General features: G+C 49.8%; 1 protein-coding gene across 3 annotated transcripts in view; it reads right to left on the reverse strand.

Annotated features, from left to right (window-relative positions):
- The window catches only part of KCND3 (potassium voltage-gated channel subfamily D member 3), a 239,842-nt gene that overhangs the window by 14,045 nt on the left and 218,911 nt on the right, over window positions 1-6,886 (reverse strand). The gene's annotated exons all lie outside the window — the stretch shown is intronic.

Consider the following 6,886-nt stretch of genomic DNA (forward strand, 5'->3'; position numbering starts at 1 on the left):
AAAAAAAAAAAAAAAAAAAAAAAAAAAAAGTAGGCATTAAACCAGGAGCATATTGTGTGGACAAGTCCCAGCTTTTCCAGTGCTGGAAGCCAAGGAAAGGCAGCAATGTCACTGTTGCCAGTTCACACAAGTTTATTATGATTCTTGATGCTTTTCGTAAAGGCCCAATTCCTGGAGTCAGGGGAGGATCCCAGCTTTCATGGGGGGAAAAAAACAAGTAACCTTCTTGGCTTTGGGGGCTGTAGAGAGATGCCTGGCAACACGACATGAGTGGGACCCAACATTTGCCCTATGCTTGTAGCTATAACAACAATAAATTGCACTGCCATAGTGTGTAGGAGCCCAAGTACAAGTGCTAGGTACTGCACAAAGAGTGCCAGTAGGATCCCTGGCCCAAAAAGCTTGCAGCAAGGGAAGAACTGAGGGGTTTAAAATCTCAACCAAGGGGACTGGAGACTCTCTCAACCGGGGAGAAATTAGGCACAGCTGAAAGCACTTAGACTCAAACCCTTTAAAAGGGGTTGGCTGCATTCAGAGGAAGAAAAGGGCTAGTGCAGTGGAGGTGGGATGACCTGCTTCCAACAGGGTAGCAACCCCCAAGGGCTCAAGCTACAGCTAGGGGTTTTTGTGTATGCTCACATACACTTAAAGAGGAATTGTAGTGAAGGGAAAATAGATTGAGTAAGCCTTAGAGGTGTGGATGAGCTCTCTGTCTTCATGGGGAAGCTTTTAAAGAAACCAGCAGGCAGGATGAGAAGGGTACTTTGCTAAGTTTTTCTCTAACTGCTCAGCCTGCGGGCTTCTCAAAGCAGCAATTTCTTGGCAGTAGGCATGGCGTCTGCAAAGCTCTCCATTGCCAGTTTTCTCCCAGCTCCTCTATGGGTGGAAGGTGTGAGGCTGCTGCTGAAGGGAGCTGTTGCTAGAGTGCGGTGTAAAAAGCAGGTGCAGGACCCTTTCAGATCATGGCTTTGTGAAAATGAGGGCTTCAAGCCTCTGGAAATAGCTGAAGTTCAGTGCAGATGAGGGGGAAAGCTGCAGCACAGCACGTGCATACCACCCAGCCCTTGCAGGGAGCTCGGCATCTTAAAAGGGCTGTGGCAAGTGTGCCCAGAAGATGAGGGAAGCCAGAGCAGGACTCTGAAGCTCTTCCCTCCTTGTTTTCTGCTCATCTTGCTGGACCATGCTACCTTCACTTTGCTGTCTTTGCTTCTCTTGCCTAGTTCTTCAAGCATCTGTAAGATCAGACCACCTTGTGCTGGGCACTGGGCAGACAACCCATCCTGAGAACTGCCATTCTCCCCTTTTGCTGCCCTTCCACCCAATTCAAGCAATCAGTAGCATAGCATCAGGGCAAGCTCCTCATTAGACAACCATGCAGGAGATACTTATACCTCTGACGGTTAGGGAAGGAAGGAAGGCCTTGCCAGTTACTAGGTTCTTCTAGCTGCCTGCTTGACATGGACTGAATCCCATGAAAAATGGCAAAGATTAAACATGGGGGTAGACAAGAGAAGGGTTACAATGGGCATACTCTATTGTTGAGCTCTGTAGATTCACTGGATGCATAAGTTTTGACTACTCTCTCTTCCCCTGGTCTGCCTCCTCATACCTCAAATTGCAGAGTTTATCCTGCAGCCTTAGTTTTGAAGTCGCACCTCAAGAATGGGAGGAAAGGGAGCTAGTTAGGACCAATCTCTCTGATGCTGCAAAGCCAAGGTGATTTTTTTTTTTTTTTTTCCCCACTTTCTCTGTTCCAGGTTGCGCTTTTCCAAATGACATTGCTAAGGATTTTTTATTCATGCTCCCTGACCGTGGAATTCACCCCAATTTCGCAGCACACTTTCTATGATCACACTCATTAATCTTCATGTGCATTCACTGTTTAGACTTTTCTAAGACAATTAGACACATTAAAATGGCAATTAGGTGTTTGAACGTGGCCCCACAAGTGCTCTCTCAGCAGGAGATGTCTGGCAGAGGTTACAGCTCGGGATGCCTGACTCTGAAAGACAAAAATTGGCACATGTAGCATGCACCCTTGCAAGGCATGTAGCAACAAGGAAGAAAACAGGGAGGGAGTGAGGTGGGAAAAAAGGGCACCTTAATGCAGGCATTTCCCAGGTGATTTCCTTCTGCCTGCTAGAGGGCTCAAGTCTAGCTGTGCTGCCTTCAGCTTGTTACCAACAGGCCCAGACTGGCTTCTTTAATACCCGAACAATGGAGATTTGTCATAGCAAGAATTGTTCTGGGGTGTCTCAGTGTTTCTCTCTAAAATGGATGCTCCTGATATTAAAGCAAAGGTATATTGTAGCATCCTTAGGGTTGGCTTGGCTCTACAGGGTTAATAAATGGATATGCTGAAACAATTCCTAGGCAAGGGGAGCTCCTCTTTGTTGCCTTGAGAGCTGTTTGTATTAGGAGGTTTCCAGAAGGTATTCTCAAAACTGGTCCAAAATTCAGCGCTGGCTTCCCTTATTACTGATGGCACAAGTGAGCTACCACATGAGTCCTGAAGAGTTTTCTGGCTGACTTTCTCCTCACTGATGGAGAGAGGAAGAGCAGACACTGAGATGAGGTCTGCATCTGAACATCTCCTGTGGAGGACACCTTATGTGCTAGAGCAACTACAGAGGCATCAAGCCAAAGCTCGCTTAACACAAGAAGGGAACAGGGCATTGCAACCACTAGCTTTGAGCAATGTTAGTCTCTCAGAGAGCCAAGAGTGCTTTGTAGCATAAAGGCTGAACATAATTGACCTGGAGGTTTGTTACAGTCATCCAGAAAGACTTTGCAGAGAGAGCTGCATGGTTTTGACAGCCATCAGACCCGGCTTTACAATCAGGGGCATGCATGCTAACCATCCACATAGAACAGCCAACAACTGTTCAGGTTGGGGGAAAAAAACCATGACAGGGTGGGTGAGACATGGGACTCTGTGAAAAGGGGGCAACCTATGCTGCTTCTCCCTGCAGAGGCACTCAGGTGGTTGACTACATCAGGGAGGAAGGTTAGCTTTGTGTGAAAGGAGGAGCGGTCTGGGCGGTCTCCAGAGCTGACCCCTCTCTCTCTCGTTTTGCCTGGCTCCGAAGCTGGTGCAAACCAGAAATCCTTGAAATGGTCTTGAGAGAAGACTTGCTCAAAAAATTCCTGCAAATGCTGTCACTGGACTTTGATGGGGAAGGGTGACAATTTTTCCCCCTGCCCTGGCTTTGTTGCATGGGCTAAAGCTGCCAGATGCAAATTAAACGTTGGTGACTTTACAGCTTGGCACCCTGGCTAAAAGTGGGCATTGCAGAATACCCAGCATTTCTGGAAGTCCCAGGCGATGGGCCCATGCCTAGCAGCCAGTGAAAAGACAGCCCTAAGCGCAGGAAGGAAGCAGATTGCCCAGACAACAACAGCTGTCTCCAACTTGTTGGAGTTCTACATGCTGTATGGATCACAGATTTAGGAGACAGGGGGAAAAAATAGCTTCACACCAACATCTCTGAGAGCAGCAATAAGCAAGGCAGATGTTAGCCTTGCTGGTACCCACTGGAATTATGCTCTAGCAATTTGGCAGCTGTCCTCTGCCCATGCCAACCTATTACTGAGGATGCAAGCTTAAGTTAGATGGGGGCTGGGTCCTACTTATCGGGGCCCCACACGCTTTGCTCTGGAACGAAGACAAATGGCATTTGAAAGCAAAGGAGACAAGGCTTTGCTGGCTCTGGCAGAAGACCTAAGCTGTTTACAGGCTCCAAGGGAGAATGCGTTACGCTTTGGCACCACCAATTAATCCCCCCCCATCTTGAGGGCAGACTTGAAACTCGTGGAAAGGCAGATCAAGGGAAGGGCATTATCAGGACCAGAACAGTGTTGACGGTCTGACTCCTGCCTTATCTTCCTTCCTTCTGTTGTTCCTCCAGCTCAGCAGTTTGGAAACAGGCTCCGTGCACAGATTTGGAACATCTCCACGTGCAAAAAACACCCCCCACCCCCAAAACAAAAAGGAGAGTGGTGCAATTGCAGACGACAGCAGCTGCAGCCGTGGATGCCCATGAGCACAGATGCCACACACATGCTTGGCCCCAGGGCTGCTCTTCAGCCCGGGGTGCCTCTCAGCTGGGACCGCTGTCGTGACACCTGCATTGCTCCAGGCAAATGCAATCTGTCTTCATTAGAAGAATAATCTTTCTGGGAGGAAAAGCCCAGGGGAGTCTTTGCCGTGTGTTCTGGAGTCCTGCAAGGGCCTGGCAAGAAGGATGCCAGCTGCCATCCTGTTTGTGCTCTGGCAAGGCTTGAGAGAGACCAAAAAAACCCTGGCACTAGAGGTTACATCCAGGAACCATGACTTTGAGGAGCTCCAGGGGCTGTTTCTGCTTCTACCCCCTTGGTGCTTCAGAAAATGAAGTGAGCAGGGATGGAGAGGGCTGGTGCAGAGGCTGCCCCCATGTCGGGGAGTCTGCCTTGCATCAGGTCTGTGACTGCCAAGAGCCAGGTCTCAAACCTACGTTCCCCAAGCCCACAGCCGCCACCGTTTCATCCCAGAGGGGTTCTGTGAAGCGTGATAGCAGAGGAAGGCTGATTTGTCCTGTGCTGGCACCAACAGGGAGATGCTCTCCAGCATTGGGGCATGTCTGATGTTGACAATACTGCACTGGGTCCCTCCCATGAAAGGACACAAATCCAGCTTCCTTGGGGCTCTTTCTATGCTACCAACCTTTGTTGTGCTGAAGGGAAAGTGTGTCTCATCAAGGGACCCAGTGCTCTTTCCCACAACTGTTCTCCATTTGGGTAGTTTTTGCTCTGGACAGCACCTCAAAACCCCAGATAGTCCATACATGGGCCCAGGACTTCTGCGCTGGTTCGGCTTGCCTTGCCGGGTATATATAAAATGATTATGCATTGATTTCGGAGTAACAACAGTAAAAATTCCTTGATGGCCGCTAACAACGACGACTGAGTAATTGTACTTGGAATCACTGCTGGGTAACAAACCCCTCCCGGGGCTCTTTTGTTGCTGGATGTGCATAGGACAGTCTCATTACTGCTAGTGCAAGTTTGGGGCACTGGAATAGGAGATAACACCCAAGCACTGCTGTGGGTCCTGGGCATGTTTGGTATTTCGGCATTAAAATGTTATCTCATGCAACAGCTAACAGAGAATGGCTTTGGGGTCTCTGCCTCGCTTTAGTAACGTTAGCTCGGTGCCATGTGGTTCTTTCATGGTCACTCAGGCCCAAGGTGCTCTTCTGAGTAGTCTCATCTGTTGCAATGGGAGTGAAAGAGGTCTGGGCCCTGGAGCCCAGCAAAGTGCTGTGTGCAATACTAAAAAACCCCATTTTGGTCCAAGGAACGGGAGTCCCTCCTCCGGTTTGCAGTTTGAGCACCGGGCCCAGGTCAAACTGCAGGTCAGAGCTCAGTTCCTACCTCTGCCGCTGCCTCCCTGTATGACCAGGGGCAAGTCTCCTCCTCTCTGCCGCTGCCTCCCTGTATGACCTGTTGAAGGCAGACAATGATCCCCCCGTCGCAGTTCAGGCTGTTCACATTGTCAGGTTTTCAGGGCAGGGGATTTCCTGGCTGCACGCCAGTGCTGCGGGGCTCTAGTCTCATTTAGCATCTCTAGTTCTTACTGTCATTTACATCAATAACAATAATCCAGATTAATGGGAAAGCAAAGTCTCTGGAGCCTCTTCAGACACAGTTGAACTGTTCTCGTGGGCTCTGTAGGAGCCGTGACGTCAGGAAAAAAACAACCGCGCTCCCCACCGTTTTGGGGCTAATGCCATAAAAGCAGCCCAGCAGGCAAACGCTGCTCTTTGCCAAACATGTTCTGGGCCTTGGCATCTGAGGCATGGGCGCCCTGCTGTGAACACTCTTGGCAGAGTGGTTTGGTCAACAAGAGAGGCGAGGAGATTCATGTTGGGATGACAGGCTGTTTAATCAGGTGGGAGCGGTGCATCCATGCTGAGCTACCCTGATGCTTTGGAAAAGCAGAATTTTACAGCTCCACAAAACCCAGGGCATGATTTAAATGCACTGTATAACTTTATGTGTTGCTGCGTGGGGAAGTAGCAGGATCTTATTAATTCGGCTGAGCTGGCGCCCGGACGCCAGAGCCGTGTCCCAATAATACTGCACCTTCTTTCAGGGGCTCATTTCTGCTTCCCTTGCAGCCTCTCTTTACTGCACATGCTTAAAAAAAATAAAGTGCAACCGATGGGGTGAGGTTGGAGGCTGGTTTGCAGCAGGGATTAGGTGCACCAGGAGCTGGAGACCTTTGCAGGGCAAGAGAGGAAATGGCCTGTGACAGGAGTGGGGATGGTGGAGAGGTGAGATGGGCCTGGCGAATGCGTCACCATCCTGCTGGATTAGGGGTTATGACAAACTTGGAAAAGCAGCCTTTGGATCTCAGCTTTGCTTGTGCCGCTCGTGCCACTTGAATCTTGAACCGGTGGACCGAGTTGGCAATGGTCCTTATTTTTGTTTTGGAGGAGTGGGCAACAGAGGCACAGGGAAGTCAGCAGCAGAGCCAGGAACCAAGTCCACATCTCTTGCTTTCCAAGCTAGCGTCCTGCACAACGTACCTGTCTGAATCACTTTGCAAAGGCATCCCAGCAGCCAAGACACTGGTCACGCCTCTCATTCACCTTGAGCAGCACCTTCACTTCTCCAGTCACCCTTTGCAATCGGTGGAGCTACGTGAAGAATACAGGGCTAGACAGCAGTGTGGGAGATGCTATCTATCTTAAAGGGTGGGCCACTTCCTGTATTGCAGACCTGTCCATCACTGAGCTCCCATTGGAGTTGAATCAGGCCCTAGGGAGCAACATGTAAACGGGGGCCAAATCCCAAGGCAGTTATATCCCCTTTGCGGATGCAAGTGTGCACTGGGCAGGAGCAA

This window comes from Gavialis gangeticus, unplaced genomic scaffold, assembly GCF_001723915.1.
Source record: "Gavialis gangeticus isolate Ggan-Ray unplaced genomic scaffold, GavGan_comp1, whole genome shotgun sequence".
In the NCBI taxonomy this organism is placed as follows: Eukaryota; Metazoa; Chordata; order Crocodylia; family Gavialidae; genus Gavialis; species Gavialis gangeticus.